This window comes from Carettochelys insculpta, chromosome 1, assembly GCF_033958435.1.
Source record: "Carettochelys insculpta isolate YL-2023 chromosome 1, ASM3395843v1, whole genome shotgun sequence".
Taxonomy (NCBI): domain Eukaryota; kingdom Metazoa; phylum Chordata; order Testudines; family Carettochelyidae; genus Carettochelys; species Carettochelys insculpta.
In genome coordinates this window covers 203,227,521-203,248,217 of record NC_134137.1, presented here as the reverse complement: position 1 = coordinate 203,248,217, position 20,697 = coordinate 203,227,521, and the positions used below count along the sequence as shown (strand labels likewise).

At 46.0% G+C, this 20,697-nt stretch overlaps 1 protein-coding gene across 3 annotated transcripts in view; it reads left to right on the top strand.

The window, feature by feature from the left end:
• The window catches only part of BCL9 (BCL9 transcription coactivator), a 78,326-nt gene that overhangs the window by 24,744 nt on the left and 32,885 nt on the right, over nt 1–20,697 (top strand). The window contains exon 1 of one of the 3 annotated variants that reach the window (XM_074997914.1): nt 16,327–16,453. The exons of 1 other annotated variant lie outside the window; for it this stretch is intronic. The gene's annotated coding sequence lies outside the window, so the exon portion shown is untranslated. Of the gene's footprint in view, nt 1–16,326; nt 16,454–16,531; nt 16,698–20,697 lie in introns of those variants that run through there. One more of the 3 variants, XM_074997904.1, reaches the window with a different exon arrangement.

The following is a 20,697-nucleotide window of genomic DNA, read 5'->3' as shown; positions in this document are numbered from 1 at the left end:
ATCAGCCCAAGACTGGCAGACTGGTTGGGGCCAGTGTTTCATCCAGCGAGGTTGTGGAATTGCCATCATCAGAGGGATGATCTAGATGGTGCCTGGTCCTGCCATGAGGGCAAGGAACTGGACTTGATGACTTCTTGAGGTCCCTTCCAGTTCTCATATTCTATGATTCTAAGCTCTACAGCTGAAAAAGTTGTTGGTTTGTGAACTATGGGTTTGAGTTCAGTCTCTCATAGATAGTTCATATGTGTAGTATATTGAAGTTCCAGATTCAGGTTCAGATGGCAAAGCCCATGGATTATGGTAATTGATTTAATTTACTGTAACCTTTGGTCTCCAAAAAGTGCAATTCGTTGGAGTCAGATTCGTGCATACTTATGCCATTGGTGAAATTGAGCCTTTGACTGTCCCTGCAATTCTTCCAAAATGCAGTAGAGACTCCCACCAAATCGTAGAATGCTTTTCAGCTGCCCTAAATGCAAAACAGTGTAAGCAACTGCAATCCTCTTTGGAACGTGCAGGGATGATTCAGATGACATCTTACAAAGCATAGTTTTTAATGGTGAGGAAGGCATACCCCTAATATCAGCTAAAAGCAGAAATTACAGGCCCTAGAACATCCTAATGAGCCACTGCTTTTTCTTCCCTACAGGAGTCTCACTCTTATCTCCATTCCTGTTTAATAGTGTTCTACAGAAAATTTTGCGGAAATGCTATAAGATGCCATGGATTGCAGTGCTAGCAATGTGCATTCTGTGCAGGGTGTACGGTCTTCAAAAATTTCTTAGTCCAGGGAGGAAATGGTACCTTAAATAAAGAACATAACTGAACCCTCTTTAGCCTGGTAGTTAAATATTGTTTGTGGATGTTGGGTCATGCTGGCCTCCTTGCTGATGTTAGATGCTAAAAGAGGAGCAATCACCAAAAGTACTTTTCCCTGACTCTGGCTAGCAAAATGGTTCAGGCTAAGTTTACAGCTGAACCATTAAAGCGCTTTACAGTGAAAGTAGGGTCACAGCATCAGAGCTTGGAGAGCGCTATGGAAGCCACCTAAATGGGGCCAGCACTGTAGCCCCGTTTAAACTGTCTCTTTACAGTGCTGTAACTTGCTGCACTTGAGGTGGTGGGGCGGTGTGTTTTTTTCACACCCCAAGCAAGCAAATTCCCGTGCAGTAAAGTGGCAGTGTAGACGTGGTCTGAGTCTTTTCTGCTCAGAAGATGAGTTAGCCACAGCAATGGGAACATTCTTCACCTCTAGGCCAGCCTATTGTCATTCATTTTGCCTGGGTCTAGGCTAGAAGGATACCAGAGGCTACAGCTAATGTATAGTGCAGCAGCCTGTCGCCCAAGCCAAATAGAGAACATACCACCTCAGTGCTCCGTGACATGAACTGGCCTCCTGTGCATTACCAGCTCCCATCTTAAATGCTTGTTCTGGCCTATGATGTCCTAGCTGGGATAGGAATATACTGTCTCAAGGACTGCTTTTCTTTCGGCAAAGATTGGGACTCTGCCTGCATTGGAAGGGTGCGTAAGTTCTACCCTTGTCAGAAGAAGCAGACCTTGAGATAGTATGTGCTTAGCCCATCTGGGACCTTGTAGATAAGAACAAGCTTTTTGGATTGAATCTGGTAAACCACAGTTGAAGAAATGCCATAGCATGCTGCCAGTAAATACAACAAAGAGCAAGGGGAAAATCTGCCTTTTCCTTTAGCATGGATTGCTTTTTTATATAGCCCTGATACAGCATCTAAGTATCACATGGATTTGGGCTTTTGAAATTCATTTAATCAGATTAAATATATACAACATTTTTAAAAAATAGCTCTCCATTCACTCTAGGCATTCACTCTTGACATTCTCTAATCTACAAATACTGAGAATTCCATAATTATAAATTCAGCAACTCCATTAGCCCCACCCTCCAGCAGCAAGTATTGGCAATTTAAAGATTGAACCATCCTCCTGCTTTCACTCCTCACCACCCACATAAACTTTCCCACTTTTCATAATATGGAGGAGAAAACGGAGTTTTCCGATGTGACTGCTGTGATGATAATCAAAGGGAAGCTATTTTGGATTAAGCTGCGAGAACAAGTTCTGAAACCAAGGTTACGTCTACACTACGAGATAAATTCAATTTTTAACAAATTTGATTTTTTAACCTCATTCTTATGAATTCAAATTTGTGTCCACAGACCTTCTTGAAAAATTCGACCCATTGTATTTCTGTGTCAAATTTCCATGTCCCCATTACACTCTGCAAGTTTGACAGCGTGAGCAGTGCATTGTGTGTACCTATCCCACAGTGCCTTAGCCCTGGTTGCTTGTGGGTGTTTCAGGTTAGAATCCCAGAATGCAAAGCACTGTCCCAGAATTCAGAGCACCAAGTAACAGAATTCTGACATCCCCCAAACCCGCGCGGGTTCCCTATGCCACGCATCCTCTGCAAATGTTGGCATAGTGGTGGGCAGCTGTGCTATCAGCCTTTTCCACCCCCACCTGGTTCCGTCAGTTGCATGTCTGGACCGTTATATTCACAGGCCTGGGTGCTGCAGAATTCAAATTCAAATTCTAATTCAACTTTGCGGGATTCCTGTGACCTTCTTCCTGCTCTTCTGGATGGAGAGCAGCAGAGAAGGAAGTGGCAATACATGGCGGTTCACCGCATAGCTTTGTGGAAGACATACAGAACATTTCTGGAGGCTAATAAATTCGAATTAAGGACATGGCGCTTCCATACTAACCTTTATTCAGAATTTGAAATTGACACTATACTAATCGTGTAATATTGACATTTTGTTATCGGTACTAAGGCTTAATAAATCGAGCTAATATTATTTACAATGAAGACTGATGTTTTAATATTGAGCTAACGCCTATAGATTCGATTTTTATCTCGTAGTGTAGACGCAGACCAAGAGGGTTTCACCTACAAGGACCTGCCAGCGGCTTTCTCATATAACAAGGGGGTGCTAGTTTAAAGGCTTCTGCTGGCTGCAGATGCAGCAGAGTGACAAAGCAAGAAATGTGACTTCCTCAGCAGGCAGGTCCCAGGCCACTGAGTCTTCTGGAAGCCAGCAGTCAGCCAGTGCAGATCATGGAGCACCAGTGTAAAAATGCTCATGATAGGATATGTGGCTTATGAAGTAGGCTGCTGATTTCTGCACTTGCTTCAGTTTATGAATGGATTTAAAGAGCCATGCCATGTGGAACATATTGCACTAATCTAATCCTGAGAGGGCAAAGGCATAAATGACAATAGTCAGAGCTGCGTCAGAGAGGCACTTCTTCTCAGCCATGTGTAAATTTTTAAAAACCAGCCGTCCTGACGATTCTGCTCACTGATCCTTTAGTGACATCTGGGAATCTAACCAGACCCCTAAATTTCAACTAAAACCACACCACCCTCTCCCAAGTCGAAGGAACAGATGTTATCTTCACATAGATTATACTCAGTACATCTTTTGGTAGTTTCCCGCAGTCAGCAGTGCTTCAGACTTGTCTGGATTGAACATCAGCCAGCTAGCTCTCATCCATGTCCCAGTCTCAACCAAGCAACTGCCAGTCGATAGATTAAAGAGAGAGAGTATTGAATGTATTACATAATGCAGCCTGGATTGGGGTGGCTGCTTTATGGCATAGAGTGGCATTGGGGAGTAGATGATAGGGATAAGGGGAAGAGTGGAGGCTGTGATATAAAGCAGGCTGTTACTGAAGCACACAGAGAACAGAATTACAGGAATGGAAGGATAAAGTTAGAAATACTGACAGATATGTGATGTGTAAGGAAAATAAGTGTACTTCAAGCACCAGTGGAAGATGAGTGCACTTCAGGTACCTTTTAGAGAGCTGAGTGACAAATTGCAGTCCAGTCCATGCTCCAAGAACGCCTGTGACCCTGTGGAATGTTGGAAAGAAGAAAAGTTGCAGTAACAGTGAATAAAATTCATATCTCATCTATCTGAGTCTGAGTATCGCAAGGTGAAATAGCAGAAGGAGAGGAGGTGGGAATATTGATTTCTGCCTCACAAAACAGACAACAACGCCTACGTTTTCATGGCAAGCATTTAACCATGTGACTCCCATTCACTCTAATGGACCAGTCTGGACTACTGTGAGAGATTGGCTTTCTCCCTTCCATGTGCAATGTAAAGAGAAAATAGTGCTGAAGTTTTTATTTATTACAGTGCTGCTGCAGCGATGTCAAGCCAGTTCCACCTGGGGAGGCTTGTGCACAACTCCCGTTGATGCCAGAGGGAGGTGCAGACCGTGGGCCTGATTCGTCAGTGTCTTTAGGCCAGGATGGAGCATTGCACCCTAAGGTGCAATTCCAGCACAGAGAGCTTTCCCCAGAAGCCAAGGGGGCCCTGAGGCATCAGATCTGCGGAAATGTTGGTGGTGTCCAGAATGCCCAGAGCCTGCAGCTTTTCCCCACCAAACCACCTCCCTTTCACCTGCCTAAGGTTCTGAGAGGGAGTTTGGGTGCCAGGTGCAGACTCTCAAGTGAGGCAGGGACTGGGGTTGAGGGCCCAATCTCTTGGAGTGAATATGGGTGGGGGAGGGAGCGTGGGGTGCAGACTCTGGGAGGGAGTTTGGGTGCTGGGTGCAGGGAGAAATGAGGGGTTCAGGCTGTGAGAAGGAGATTGGGAGCTGGAGGGAGGGGTTGTAGGAGGGAGTTTGGGGACAGGAGGGGTGCATGCTCTGGGAGGAAGGAGTGAGGGAATGTAGTACAGGGGGATGGGTTGCAGCACTTACTTAGGGCAGCCCCTTCTGGCAGTGGCTCTGAGTGTGGGGGGTGGAGGAGTGGGGTCTCCGCATATTGCTGCTTCAGGCAACATCCCTGCAGCTCCCATTGGCAGCAGGGGTGCTCAGGGCAGGGGCAGCACGCAGACACACCCCACCCCCAGGACGTGCAGCCAGCCACGCGGAGCAAGTGGCCAAAAGCCGCTTTAGCCCTTCTGCGCTGCTAGTGACGGCGGAGGAAGGCTCGCAGGCCATTTAAAATCTCCTGGGGGTGGCAGGCGGGCTGGGGAACACACTGGGGCAGGGGTGCGGGGGTGCACACAGGGCAGCAGGCGGGACCAGAGGACAGACCTGGAGCTGGATCCTGGGCTGGAAATATTTCTAGTGCCTGGTCACCATGGGCCCATATAACTTATGGCCCATGAAGGGGCTGGAGGCAGCCAGGTGCAAGTTAGGGTGGGGCCAAAGGAGCCCTGGCAGCCCAGGCAGTACGTTCCATGTTAATGCTGGGATGATTTCTCTTGTCGTTTTCTATATGAGGACAGAATAGAGCCTACAATAAGTGCTAGTGCTGAATAGGCTACTCCTTTATCCACACAGAGATTAGCAGAGGGTTGCACAGAAGGGACTACCATAGTTGTAAGCCTTCAGTAATGGAGATGCCACGTAAGAAGGACACGCCTACTGGAGACTCTTCTCTTCAGCTCTTCATAGTATTCTCTGAACTAGTCCTACTGGGCAGACATTGTGTTTGCTTTGTTTCAGGCCCCTGAAATACAGGTGTGCATGCCAGGGCAACTGGCAGGCTTTTTGAGGGCTGCAGGAAGCACAGTTTGGAGTGGGGATTGGTGTCATGAGGCATATGGGACAGTTGGATAGAGGCAGGATGTGGGCAGTTGGCAACTTGCAGGGTCGTGGGAGAATACTTTAAAATATCAAGGGCATTAAATGATAAAAATAGTCTAAGATTATAGTTTAATTGAAATGTAGAACCTTGCACGGTTTCAAAATTTATATCCACTGATGTGGGTATCAGCAGAGCTGAAGGGCTCGAGCAACAATGAGCAAGTCCAGCAGGGCCATGGCCAGCAACTGGGCCAGGAACTGTGGTGGCAAAAGCAGCAGAATAAAGGGTGGCAGCTCTCAGGAGCAAGTGCCCAGTCTGGACAGCTCCACCAACATAGCTGTGCCACTGCCAGCCCTGCCCACAGCTATACCTGATCTTGCCGGTGTGTGCAAGCAGATTGCACGGTCTTGAAGGGTAGCTGCTGCTGTCATTACTGTGGTTCCTGGCCTGGTCGCTAGCCATGGCCCTGCTGCTCTCCCTTGTTATTGCTTGTGTGCTGCAGCTCCACCAATGTCCACATCTGTGCATATCAAGTTTGCATTCATGTAGGGTTTACTTAAATGCACAAGTTTCTGAAACCAACCCCCTGTGGTTTGTCCATAGAATCATAGAACACTAGGACTGGAAGGGACCTCGAGAGGCCATCGAGTCCAGCCCCCTGCCCCAATGGCAGGACCAAGTACTATCTAAACCATCCCTGGTAGACATCTATCTAACCTGTTCTTAACTATCTCCAGCGATGGAGATTCCACAACGTCCCTTGGCAATTTATTCCACTGTTTGACCACCCTGACAGTTAGGAACTTTTTCCTAACGCTCAACCTAAACCTCTCTTGTTGCAGTTTAAGCCTGTTGCCTCTTGTTCTATCCTCAGAGGCCAAGAAGAACAAGTTCTCTCCTTCCTCCTTATGACTCCCTTTTAGATACCTGAAAACCGCGATCATGTCTCCCCTCAATCTTCTCCATGTCTAACTGAAGGTGTAAACAAATATTCTAGATCAGTGGTGTCCAAGAGAAATTTACTGGGTTGCCACAGACCCCACCCCTTCCCCAGCCAGGCCACAGACCCCCACCCCACCAGCCAGGCCACCCCCAGCAAATTACTCAGTGGAACCACCCAAGCCCCTGCCACTGCCAAGCCTGTGGGGGCTGGAGGAGCCACCTGTGCCTCTGCCATCATGTGCTTGTCCCACCATGTGGTGGGACACATGCATAGAGCAGCTGGAGGGGTGCCCCATGTGTGTGGCTCTCCTGAGCTGCTGAGCCACATTCACCACAACCCACTTCCCCATTCACCACATGCAGTGAATGGGGAGAGTATTGAACACTACAGTTCTAGGTAGCGCATGCCCTACATAACTGACAACATTCCTGTGTAAACTTCAACTTCTGAACTTTTTGTTTATTCGTCTTAATCTTAATTTTGCGTGAATGCACGTTATTTTCTGTGCTGCCTGAACATGTATTTTCCCATATTTATCTGATTTTATTTCTGGTTTAATGTGTTTTTTAACATAGGAGATAAAGTTGAATTTTTATGTAAATTGCTAAATAAAGTGTGCAGTGTATCAGCCTAGTCACTGCAGGGCCTGCTTTCGTTATAAGAGGAGGATTTCTAGTAGCTGCATTTTTACAATGTATCAGGTTGGTTTTGTCTATTTGAGGTCTAGATCTTGACTAATGTCTTGAAAGGAGCAGATCAGACCTCTGTGATGCAGGAGATCAGAAAATGTTTTCTTCTGAATTTGGAATCTGTGAATTAGAAATGTAGGCACCAGTCTGGCTAATTGCCCCACAAAGTCAGACCACACTGCTCCTGCACAGAACATCATTTATTTCAGGGGGGTTGCCTGCAGGCACAGGGTGTCCCAGCTCTAAAGAAAAGTTTGCAGAATTGAAGACCCGGCAACTTTAAAATGGTCCAGATACTAACAGTACCTCCAAGTTCCTCTGCCAGTGTTTTCAGTCTTCCCAATGACATTCTGTCCTGTGGCTCTGTCTGTGGCTACACTAGCAAGCTTTTTTCAGAAAAGCTGAGACTTTTTCTTAAAACCCACAGAGCATCTACACACGAAATGCACTGTTTCAGTCTGAAATTGAAAGAACTCAGCCCTTTTTCTGGCAGCTGTTTCCCACTCCCGGGTCAGGAGGAGCGCCTTTTCCTAAAAGATTCCTTTGGAAAAAAAGCATGTAGAGGCTCTACGGGTCCTTTTTTTGACAGGACAGTCCTCATGGTGCAGGGTTTTCAGTCCCTGGCTCGTACTTTTGAAAAAGTGGCAGCTGTGTGGACGCTCTTTATCTAAAGAGTGGATCAGTTTTTTTTATCTGCTTTTTTGTGTGTGGTCGCACACTTTTGAAAGAAGTGTTTTTTGGAAGAGATCTTCCAGAAGAACTTCTTTCAAAGGAGAGTTGTAGTGTAGACATAGCCTTTGTGATTCCACTCCATCAATGGAAACTCAGTGGACCTACTCACATGAGCAAAATTAAGCATGTGCTTAAAAGTTGGCAGGAACAGGGCATACCTCATTTTGCTTGGGGCACATTGAGGCTGACTGGACACACAATGTTGTCAAACAGAGAAAGTAACTGAAAGGGAAAAAATAGCAAAAAGGTAAATATTATACAGTAAATGCTTGAGATACACGCGACCGAGTTTGTCTCGGGTTAGGAGCAGGAGCCTGAGAGTCAGGTTGCAGGAATGCAACCTCGATGCAATTCAAGGGTTTACTGTACAGTACAAGTTTACTGTACTTTGTTTTCCAGCATGCATGGGGAATGGGAGTTGCTGGTTAATCAAATGTGCCAGTTTTGCCAAATGAAAAAATATTTAAGAAATAAAATAACCTTATTTCATGCTATATACCTTTTGACACAGTATACAATATCCAGTACTGTAGTTTACTGCTCCTCTACTGCCTCAGGGCCATCAAACAAATGAAACTTCTGCAGATGGTGGAAAATGATGCTGGATACCTATCAGAATTTTTCTGGTTTAACTAAGGGTGGAATTGTGTTGGCATCTATGGCAGATGCCAGTTAGCCTGGTTTTCCAGATATTAAAGTGCTGGATAACAAAGCTTTTTCTGTAGCAGTTTTAGGAATTACTTGCAGCAATAATTGCTAAAACACTTTTTTTTCCAGACAGAAGGGTGGGCTTTAAATTAATAGTGGACCTGTAAGTGTCTCTTTCATACCCTCCCTATTTTTCACTGCAGGCAGCCCCATGTGCCCATGCAGAGCTCATTGCAGTATTACAGCTTTAATTCCCTTGGTTTCTACAGAATGTGTTAGCTCTCTGGAAGCTCATTATAACACACAGCCATAAACCTTGGAGGAGAATAAGTCAGAGTTTCTGATTCTGTATGGTGTTGTACCTTGTATAATAACTTACACTTGAGCAAAATGAGATGGGGGGAGGGGAGAGGAATACCCCCAAAAGCCTGCTGCCAGTTGGAATTCTTCATTCACAACACTGGGAACATGTTATGTCCAGTTTGCACAAGCATACTGAGGACTGCATACAGTGCAAGGAAATGGAGATTAGGGTTTTTGGTGGCATGCAGTGTTTCAGAGCAGTAAGGGTATGTCTACACTGCAGTTGAATGCCTGCTCTTGGCCTGTAGCAGCTGACTCAGTCTTGCAGGGCTCAGACTACACAGTTGTTTAGTCATAGTTTAGACATGTGGGCTCTGGTTTGCAGGGTTCCAGAGTGTGGGTTCCAGACTGTGCAAGCAATTTTATAGCCCCACAGTCCAAGTACTGTAAGACTGAGTCGGCTGGCATGGTTTTTAATTGCTGTGTAGATGTACCCAAAAGGCATAATCATTTTGAAAGAGGGAAATCTTACTTCAACAAATAGAGACCTCTAGGGGGCCATTTTGACAGAAAGTTGCTAGAGGTAAAATGGTTTAGAAACTGAAAAGGGTGGGAAGTGTTTTATATGCCCCCATTCTGCCCCTGTTGCAGTCAATGATAAAGTGTCCTTCCAGACCACACATAAAACACTGGTGAGCCGCAGGTAGCCCAGCACTGAGCTACACCATCCCTGACAGGTGTTTGTCAAACCTCTTAAAAATCTTCAATGTTGGAGATTCCACAACCTTCCTAGGTAGTTTATTCCAATGTTAACCACTCTGACAGGAAGTTTTTCATAATGTCTAACCTATGCTTCCCTTGCCGCAACTTCAGCCCATGGCTTCTTGTCCTATCCTCAGAAGTTAATGAAAATAATTTTTCCCTCCTCCTTGTACCAATCTTTTAGATGCTTGACAGCTGTTATTGTGTCCCCTCTTGGTCTTCTCTTTTCCAATCTAAACAAATCTAGTTCCTTCAATCTTCCCTCATTGAGCATGTTTTCTTGACCTTAAATCATTTTCATTGCTCTTCTCCAATTTGTCCACATCTTTCCTGAAATGTGGCATCCAGAACTGAACACGGTACTTGTGCTGAGGCCTCATTAGTGTGGAATAGAGCAGAAGAATTACTTCTCATGTCCACATTAGCTACTGGTAATGGGCCACATCCTCCCCGACTGAACAGACCTTGTCAACTCTGGCCCTTCCCTTGACTGAGACTCCCTCTTTAAACCCTCCTCTGGAACTCCCGCACTCATGCATCTTATGAAGCAGGTCTTTGCCCACGAAAGCTTATGCTCCAAAATATCTGTTAGTCTATAAGGTGCCACAGGATTTCTTGTTGTTTTTGAAGATACTGACTAACTCAGCCACCCCTCTGATACTTCTCCTGTCTTGTTTACACTCCTGTCAATACAGCCCAGAATGATGTTTCCTTTTATTTGCAACAGCGTCACACTGTTGGCTCTTGTTTAGCTTGCGGTCCACTATGACCCCCAGATTCCTTTCTGCAATACTCCATCCTAGGTAGTCTTTTTCCATTTTGTATGGATGCAGCTGATTGTTCCTACCTATGTGGAGTTCTCTGCATTTGTCCATGTGGAATTTCATCCTATTTACCTGAGGCCATTTCTCCAGTTTGTTTATATCATTTAGGATTACAGTTCTATTCTCCAAAGCACTTGAAACCACTCCCAACTTGTATCATCTACAAACTTTAAAAGTGTACCTTCTATGCCATTATATGTCATTTGAATTCAATGGGTCTATACTTGTGTGTAAAATAAGTATCTCTGTTAAGTTTTAGCAGGATTGGAGGCTTAAAGCAGGAATCAGGGCATGCAAAGCTCTGAGCCATATGTAAAAATCAAAATATAAATGTATTGAGCTGATAGACATGTTACGTGGATAGAACTGGGGCTCCTCAGCTGTAACATATCACAGCCCAAATTGTAGGGGACTGTGCTTTTGAGCAGAAAGATTGAGGCTGTACGCCTGCTGCTGCCATGAGGTTCTCAGAGTGTGGTGACTGATGTGATGTTCTGGGTGTTCTTGGATTTGTTGTAATAAGGTGAAGAACCTGGAGAGTTGGGTGCTTTGCAGTGGCTTGTAAGAACGTAAATGGGGCTGGGAAGTTCTTGTGGAGCGTAGTGGTGTAGCTGACAACCTCTATGGCTAGAATGGCCTGGGATATGGCCACCTGAGAGTTAGTCTTTCTACCTTACAACCTGTCAGGGCTGTTACAGTCTGCAGGGAGGCTTTTGTTGTCAGTTCCCATGGTAAAACTCTACAAGGCCAGCAATAGGGATTTCTCAGTTGAGAATTCCTGCCTTGGGAATTCACTTCTGTTGGCATTTTGCTGTAGAATATTCTCAGAGGGGATAGGGCAAAGTACCTACTTAACCCTACGAGCAAAGGAAAATGTTCTGATGACATATTTCAAGCGCCCTCCAAAGGGAGGAAGGAGTAGAGGCAAGGCAACATGGGAGGAGAAAAAAAAGAAAGGGTGGTGGCTTAGTGAGGTTATTGGAGACTGAAAGAATGATTTTTTCTTTGTCTTGCAGTTTGTGCAGTTGTGTATGCTACATGACATGGTGCCTTTCTGATCAAGTTGTGTTTTACACCCATTTTGTGCACAAGGGGCAAGGCAGTGGAAAATCAGGCACAGGAAGGGAAGGGGGATCTGGTAACCTGTTGCTAATTTGTGTTTGCCAAGATTAAACTGTAAGGCTGGAATTTTCAAAGGCACCTAAATTGTATGGCAACTGGGTCTTTGGGTCTACACCTTTTTAAATCCCCACCTAAACTGCTTGGTCTTCTAAGGAGCAAGACTGAATCCATGATGTTAATGGGAGCAGAATTGGGTCCTATATGTGAATCACCAATGATACATATCTGTTTATTACAGTAGCACTTGGAAACTCCAACCACAGTGGGGCTTCATATTACTGAGTATACACACATATACTGTAGTGAGAGTCAGGTCCTGCCTCCAAAAAGCTTTTAATTTATGCTGTGCTCCAAGGAGTAGAAAAATGTAGTCTGGAAGAGGAGGGATTGCAGATGTTAATTAAAAAACCCAAAAACCACACCTCTTATGATAAGTGCTGAAATAGGCTAGGTTAAAAGTTGGTACAGATTGGGGAGGGGATGCTTGGGTAAAGAAGCAGAGATTAATTTAGGAGGCGGAAGGTCTTGCCTACATTACACTGGTTCTTTAAAAAGTGTCCAACTGCTGCTACCACCAATGGGGTTGCTTTGGTAGTTGCCACAGTGGGACACAGCAGGTAAAAAAGACTCCTATAGGCTACCCTTCTTTGTTTAGGTTGATGCCTTGTGGGCTGCAAACAGGAAACTGCAACTTCTGAGTTAATGTAGGTCCTGCTTTTAGCCCTTTGGAGAGGTGGGGGATGGGTAAGTGAAGAGGAAGAAATTCCCAATAGATGACTGTGTGGGAGGGAACAAGGAGGTCACATTTTAAAAGATTAAGGGTTGCAGAGGAAAAAGGATGGAACTAGCACGTGTCTACACGGGGAAATTGGCTAGTGTAGCTATTGTGGAATAATGCTATTGTAGCTATACTGGTATAACTCTATGGAGCCACTGTTCCAGAATAAGTGCCTTTTTTCCAGTGTAATTATGCTGCTTCCAGGGATGTATTTTAAGGGTGGCAATTGGAGAAGAAAAAACAGTGTGTCATCTGAAGAATGAGGAAATGCTACATTTCAATACACTTAAACTTTGCAGGTATAGCAGTCTATCCAAATATTGTAGAAGTGTGACAGTGCAAAAACTTGGATTTCCCTCAGCAATAGATGAACTGCATCCATTGTGGTCAGTGCTCTTCTCGTGATGTACAGGGTTAAACAATTGAGATCTTTTTTGTGGGAATGATGGAGGAAAGGGAGGGTATTGAGGAGAGGTGGTTTTTTTGTGGTGCTCTGTCTTTCTCAAAGTCATCCCAGAATGGAAGGAGTGAGACCCACTGCAAACCTTTTCAAAACACTGGCCGGAAGGTTTCAAGTCAAACATCTGCTCAGGATGGGGCTTTCCAGCACTTTTGGGGCAATAGGTTATGGGTATTGGTCATTCTTGTCCATTCCTTTTAATCTACATGTGGACTGTTGCACAGCTATTGTTTTTTTTCTTTCTCATGCTAATTTCCAGGGATCCATTGGAATAGGTATTTCACCTTGCTGAGGGGCAGACCCAGACCTGCCAGTCACTAGCTATATGGGACTTCATACTCCCCCCGCCACCCCATTCTCTTTGCCTCCTTACTGCAGAGCTTGTCAGGGTGAGACTGATTCCCAACTACCTATCTTATTGCAGGCTAACATTTTGATTCAACAACATACATATCTTATAGAGCTGGAAGGGACCTCAAAAGGTCATTGAGTCCAGTCCCTGGCCCTCTTGGCATGACCAAGCACCCTCCCTGACATATTTTTCTGTTTTAAATCTGTTTGCCCCAGGCCCCTAAATGGCCCCTCAGCGATTGAGCTCCCAGCCCTAGGTTTGTAAGGCTTATGCTCAAACCAGTGAGCTAGGACTGCATTTGCCTTATGGGGTGAATGCCCGCTTAAGTCTGCTTCCCTGCTGCTTTGTTTGCAGTAGCTAGTGCCTCTGCAGGCTCCAAGGAGTGAGCTAGGCTGAGAAAGCCAGAGGGCAAAGGGAGGGTCTAGTTTCTTGCTTCCCTCCCCCACTTTATCCAGCGTCTCACTGAGGAGCTTGGCCAGGTCTGTGGGCAGATGTTTCCCCTTCACAGACTACCTAGGATGGGATTGCTTCTGCCTCCCTTCCTTGGGCAGAAAAGGACAGAGCAGAGGACTGGGGAGGGAGGGGGCAAAATGCGATCCAGGCCAGACTGAGTCACCTTGATCCCGTCTACTGCCAGGAAGGAGGCAGCAGGCAATATCGGGCATAAAATGGCTGGAGGAGAGGCTATGGCCCCATAGCTGTGACAGGAGTAAAGTCAGAAAGGCAGTGTGCCAAGTTGACGATCATGCTTGAGTTCTCCTGGCCTCTGATTGGAGAATTCAGCCACCTTTTGCTTCCCTATGAGGGAACTGGACACAGTTTAACACTGGCAATGCCAGAGAGGGCAATAAACAGATCTTTGGGCCCAGCTTCCTATCTCCCTCCTCCCCCCACCCCCCAGGAATTCCCTACTCATGTCCTCTGCTGAGTCCTCCAGGAGAAATCTGACCTATATGGATCCCATACAGTAAAATGAAGGGTAAACCCTCTATAAAGTCCATTCCTGAACCCAAATACAGTAAATTTTTTCATATCCGGCAGCCCCAAGACCAGGAGTTTGCCAGATACTCACATACTCTGGATAATAGAGAGGTATACCTAGCAATGCTTGACACTAAAAATAAACAAAATTAGATATTAAGAAACAAATAAAAATGTATGCAGAGTACTTTATTTACCAGCAACAGAATTTGCTGTATTTATTTGCATTTTCTGTCACTATACTAACAAAACAAACCAGCAGTCATTTAGCAGTTTAAAGACCAACAAAATAATTTATTAGGTGATGAGCTTTCATGGGGCAGACCCACTTCTTCATAGCTGGAGATAGTGCTCTGGTACTTTCACTTCCTGTACTTATGGAAAACATAACTAAAATTTACTGATGGTAAAATGCCAGAAATTTGAGAGTTCTGGATAATAGAATGCTGGATATGAACAAGTTTACTATACGTACCTGAGAGACCTGGGAGAGGCTGACAGAAAGCCTGGCCTCTGTGGGAGTCAGGAGACCATAATCCAATTGAAATATTTTGGAGGTAAAGACGAGCCCACTTTCACCTCATCCACTAAAGTATGATCATAGGGACAAGCATCCAAAGGAGAAATATACATAAGTATATTAGTACTTGCTTTCTAGTCTCACCTTTATGGATGCAACACAGTGAAGAATCCTCCCTGCTTGGCTCCCCGTTCACTTTGTCACAGAAACAAAAAGTCAGTTATTAGTACAGCCTACTCAGAATGCTGATCTCAGGCACAAATATGTGCAAGCAACCCAGAGTTAATGAGTCCTACCCCTAATTCCTGTTGTCTCTTCTGGATCTCACTGTCATATCTATTGCAGAGGTCCAGTGCCCATTGACCATTCCCTTGTCTAGTAAGTGCAGAGAATCAAATTTTTGAAGGGGTCTATCCATTAACCAGGCAGAGTGATTCATATATCAGAAGCCAGAAAGGCATAATGGAGAGTGCTAGTTCCAAGACATGATTCAGTCTGGGGACTAGGTACCAAAAAGAGATCCATCCACTGGCTGGAACACGGTGATTTAGTGAGCTCTTGAAACAATATTTTTCCCTGTATAACAGATCTATTCTGGTCTTGACACTCAGCATGTCCAAAGGCACTCTAATAAATAAACTAGAAAGAATACATCAGCCTAACCTGCAAATGAAAATGAACTTCAGTCCAGGACAGAGCAGTGTTTCCAGTCTCTGCGCACAGAGAGGAGACTGAGAGGGTACTTTCACTAATCCTTTCACTAATCACAGAGAGAAACCGTGTTAGTCTGTACCCTCACAAAACAAAAAAGCCGTCCTGTAGCACTTTAAAGACTAACAATATAATGTATTAGGTGATGAGCTTTTGTGGGGCAGACCCACTTCTTCAGCTCTGGAAAATCCTGGGAAAAAAATCCCTTTCACTAAACAGGGATCCGAGCTGTGATTTCGGGAAAGGGATGAGGCTTATCCTGGCTGTGGAAGTTACTGCACGCGGAGCACAGAAACTTCGGGAGGAGGCAGGGCATGCTCCTGCTGCCCGTGACTGACAGCTCTGGTTCTGCCCCCAAGGTGCGGGCAGGCTGGAGTCTCCATCGTAAGTGAGCCTGGGCGGCCGGAGCGTGTCTGTAGGGAAGGTGAGCCCGGTGCGAGCGACTACCCCGGACAACTGATCGCCCCCGGGACTTGGGCGCCGCCTCCCTGCGCCGCGGCGAGCGTACGCTGCTGCCTGGCCCAGCGGGGCCGCGCCCCTTCCCCAGGGCCGGGCGCCCGCTCCCTCGGCGCTGCACGGGGCAGCTGCGGGCGCAGCGTGGCCGGGGCCTGCAGGGGCGGCGCGAGCCGGGCCGGGCCGGGCTGGGCTTTCACCTGGCTCGGGGGCGGGGGAAGCGAGGGAAGGGGGCGGCCTCGTCGCGCCAGTGGGCGCTGGGCTGGGGCAGCGAGCGAGGGCGGCAACGGGGGAGTGTCTCTTTAAGGCGCACAATTGGGCGGCTGTGTCTTTAAAGGGGGAAGGCGGAGGGGTGCCCCCGGGAGGTGGGGGACGAGCTATGTTAATTGAGGGGGAGGCACCAAGATGAATGGGGGAATGTAAGGGCGGTGCTTCGGGCAGGCGCGGAAGGGGGTTGTGGATGCAGGCCTGCGTCTTTAAGAGACCGGTTGATACCATTGTGTGGGGGAGGGGACTTACAGTCGCCTCCTCTGGGATAGTGGCATTCCCGGGGCGGGGTTGAGACAAGGAGGCACCATCGACTGAGTAAGTCGGAGACCGTACCATGGCTGGGGCGGGGCGAGGCGGAGAGGGTGGTGGAGGGTGCCATGCGTTTAGCTGGAATGGGGGTGTGCGTGTTACGGGCGGTACCAAGTGCTCGGAGGGGGCGTGCTGGCGGACAATGGAGCCTGTGTGTGTTTGCGGGAGGGGAATGGATCGGCCGCCGTGGGGAGACGCTGCGCCGCTCCCTCCTACCCAGCGCTGAGACCCCCCCGCCCGGCGCCGCTGGGTAAGTGGCGCTGTGTGTGCGCGCGTGTGTGTGCGGGCGCGCGCGCGCGGGAGTGGGTCCGCGTGCTGCGGGGCGCGGGGGGTCCCTGCGGGGCTGAGCTGCCCGCGCGCCCCGGGGAAAGTTTCAGAGTTCGGGGCTGGGTGGGAGGGCTCAGCAACGGGTGGGGGTGGGACGAAGTCTGGGGGTCCTTGGCGGGCGGCGGGTGCCCCCCTTCCCAATAGCACTGTGCATGGGGGAGCAGGTGCTGAATGCTGGGGTCGGGAGCTGCATGGGGCGGGAGCAGGAGAGTAGTGAAATCCGTAGGAGCCCCCCTTCTCCTTACAGATAGCGTATTTGGGGGAAGGGGTGAAAGGAAGGATTTCTTGTGGGGAGGAAAGTGGAGCAGATGCCTTGTCCCGGGTTGCTGGTGGAGATGCCACTTTGGGGTGAGCCTGATTCTGCACCATGGATGACCTGGAGGTCAGGGGGTGCATGATGTTATGGGTAAAAATGTGCCCCTGGATGAGGGAGGGAGCAAAAGACTGTTTGGGAGGTCAGCGTGGGGGATCCGTACGCGAGGACACAGGTGAGAAGGGCGGAGCACTGAGGTGTAAATAGGAAAAGATAGGTAATGAATACCGGGAGATATTTGAGATCTTAAAGAGAAGGTGGTGATTACAGTGATAGGGGATCAGAGAGCTTGTTCTGGTTTTCGGGTTAGGAAGCATGGGACAAGGGAAAGGGTTATGGTGGGGAAATTATCTTTGTGCGTGGTGCTAGTGGTTGAGATGTGCACCAGGGAGCTGATCATGGAATAATTCAAACTCTGTTAGAGGAACAATATTGTGCTGTAGAGAGATTTTGGCATTTTCAGACTAAATGTGCATCATGCTATGTCTGCGGGCTTAATTCATTTTTCTGAAACCTAGGACCTTTCTTGAGAAAGAGAAGACAACTCACTCCTTTGACTCTGTCTTGGGAAGAGACTGCCACTCCTTGGTGATGTTAATAAGTGTTGAAACTGGTTTGGAGGCAAGGGGGGGGAGAAAATGGTCATGCCTGAATGGGGCTCTTCACGGTACATTCTCTAATTATTAGTTTTTCAGTTACTAGTGTTAGGGAGGTGAGACAGGTACCTCCCCAAAGTCCATCCTAGCAATTTTTGGGGTGGTGGTTTTTACAGTCACACTTTCCTATTCTGAAGAAGATGATTCTCTCACAGGTTGCTGGGTGAAAGACAAGAATGACCCACGGAAACATTCCAGAAAACTGACTATATACACAGTACTCTTGAATGGACAAAGTTAAGAAAAGGAAAAAGAGAAATGAATAACTGTTTAATTTTTTGTAAATAATTAACTTGGGTACATGTTGTCTTTAAAGTAGTGTGAAAACAAACATTGAACCCAGAAAACACAAGTCTATTTTTCCATGCTTTCCTGCATGTTTTTTCTGATTAAGTTAACATCCGCTAGACACCATTAATTCTGACTCCATTCACCTCCGGCGTGCTTTACTTAATGTTAGTGTTCATATGACTAGGCTCTGTCCATCCTAGGAAAAACCAACTCATAGCTGACAATAGGTGTTGGTAATTTGTGCATCAAAGCTTATGTAGATATACTTTTTGTCTATATTTGCAACTAAGCTGTATTTAGCACCAGTTCACTTGCACCCCTTGCCTTCAATATGTAAATCTTTTTCCTAGAAATTGTGGTACTTGGTTTGGTGATATATAACTGTGATGTCCTACATATACTTAGCCAGCTTGGTCTGATGGCTGTGGTTATTTTATAGGTGGCTTGCAGAGATTTTAAACTGAGTGTGAGGGTCTTTCTCCATTGTATGCTCCCACCTCCCCAGCAGAACAAACAACAAAAAAGCTGCCTGTTTTTAACTTGGAACTATCGGGCATTTCAGAATTGGGTTTCCGAGAAGTTGCTGGAGGACTTGTGTTATGGGGTGGGGTTGGGTCTCAGCATTGTTAACTCCCCGCACCTTAAATTAAGGGGTGGAGAAGCCGAATCTTTAACAAAGACCTCCTTCATGCAAAATGTTAATCATTAAAGTTAAACAGTGTAAACAAAACCAAAGGGGGGGGACCTACTGTTTTTAAACAATTGACTTAAAAGCCCCTCCCTCTCAGTTGCTCATCTTTGGTGTGGCCTACACATTTGCTGGGGAAAAAAGCAGTCAAGTAGCACTTTAAAGACTAACAAAATAATGTATTAGGTGAGCTCTCATGGGACAGACCCACTTCTTCAGACCATAGCTATGGCTATGGTCTGAAGAAGTAGGTCTGTCCCATGAGAGCTCACCTAATACATTATTTTGTTAGTCTTTAAAGTGCTACTTGACTGCTTTTTTGTTTTGATGGTATATAGACTAGTATGACTTTCTCTCTGTTGTTTGCTGGGAAAGTAATGTGTATTAGATATGTGGGTTTTTTGTGATGCTTCTATGTTTTCAAAAGCTCTGCTATAGACACAGTTAAGCAACATAAGTGTTATTGCTAGTATCAGTTAATTTAATTTGGATATGGTATAAACTGTCCTGTGCCAAAATCACTTCTTTGTTGTTATAAGCTGCCTCTCTGTTGGGAGTGTTTGTCAGTAAGGCAATGTTGGCAAATCATTCCTAGTTTAGACCTAGCATTTCACTCTTAACTCCTGTGAGCTCATAATTTAATTGTTCACCAGTCAATGTAATCTTTAAAACTAGGCAGGACTTGAATTCCTAATGTAAAAAGTAAGGAAAAATGCTTTATACCTACAAAAGCCTCTTCCAGATCTCCTTCTATACACAATAAAGGAACAAAGTGTACAAACTCCCCCCCTTTTTTTTTAAATTCCTTTGAAAATCACCTTTAAACCTTGTCTGTTCTGGTCATTTCAGTTTAGGAGTAGTCCATAGCCAAAGCAACAGTTTTTGAAATGAATACAGAATTTAAAGTATTTAGCCATGGGATTCACATTCATAGAAATGTAAGTCCTATATCAGGTTAAATTGACATTTCCAAGTTGACTGTCTAAAGGCTTACTCCTCTGACTTCCTGCCCTTCTCAGAATTGCTTTTGTAAATATTTCTTTGAAGGTTTTCCTCTTAATTTATTGATGTCTTCAATCCTAAAAGTCTTTGTGTCTCTTTTTGTGGGAATAGGGTGACAGGAGTGTAGGATTGTGTGTGTGTGTGTGTGTGTGTGTGTGAGAGAGAGAGAGAGAGAGAGACAGACAGACAGACAGAGAAGGGGAAAAATTGGTATCCTCTTCATATGGAAATACTTAAGGTTCCCAGCTGTAGGTATGCCCGTGTACTGTTTCACGTATGGACACTCACTATATTGATAGAATGGTTCTTTTGTTGGTATAGTTAAACCACATCCCCAGTAAATTGTTGCTGGGTTAGCAGCAGAATTCTAGTGCTGTCTGTGCTGTGGGTTGGGTCACCTTAACTATATTGCTCAAGGGTTTGGATTTTTCCTACTCCTGCGTGATATAGCTAGGTTGAGTTAATTTTTATGTAGACTTGACCAGTCTTGACTAAATTCTGGGGCTGGTTTTCTAGCATAGGAGTACTGATGTGCTGCACTGGCAATGTGCTGCTAATATGGATGCAGCTAATTCTGTCAAAGCCATGCTTCACTAGTATTTGCGTATTCCATCCCCGGGTGGAATAAATTACACTAGCCAAGACATGGTTTGGCATTTACACTAGGGTCTTGTGCTGGCACAGCTGTCAAGGATCCCAACCCTTAACACTGCTAAGCAGTATATCTGTGTTATCAGAAGCCTAGTGTGGACATGGCCTTGGTATTTTGCTTGCTAAAACTGCCTTTATATTTAGAGGAATTCAGGCAGCCTTAAAATCCTTCAGCTTCATTGGCTTGGCCTTGGCCTTTTTGGAAGCCTGTGCTTCAATAAGCTCTGTGGTGTATTTCCCATAGCTAGGAAATCCTTTAACCCAAGCAGACTTGCTTAAGGACTTGAAGCCCTTGCTTATGAGCCCTGAGTCCCTATGGAGT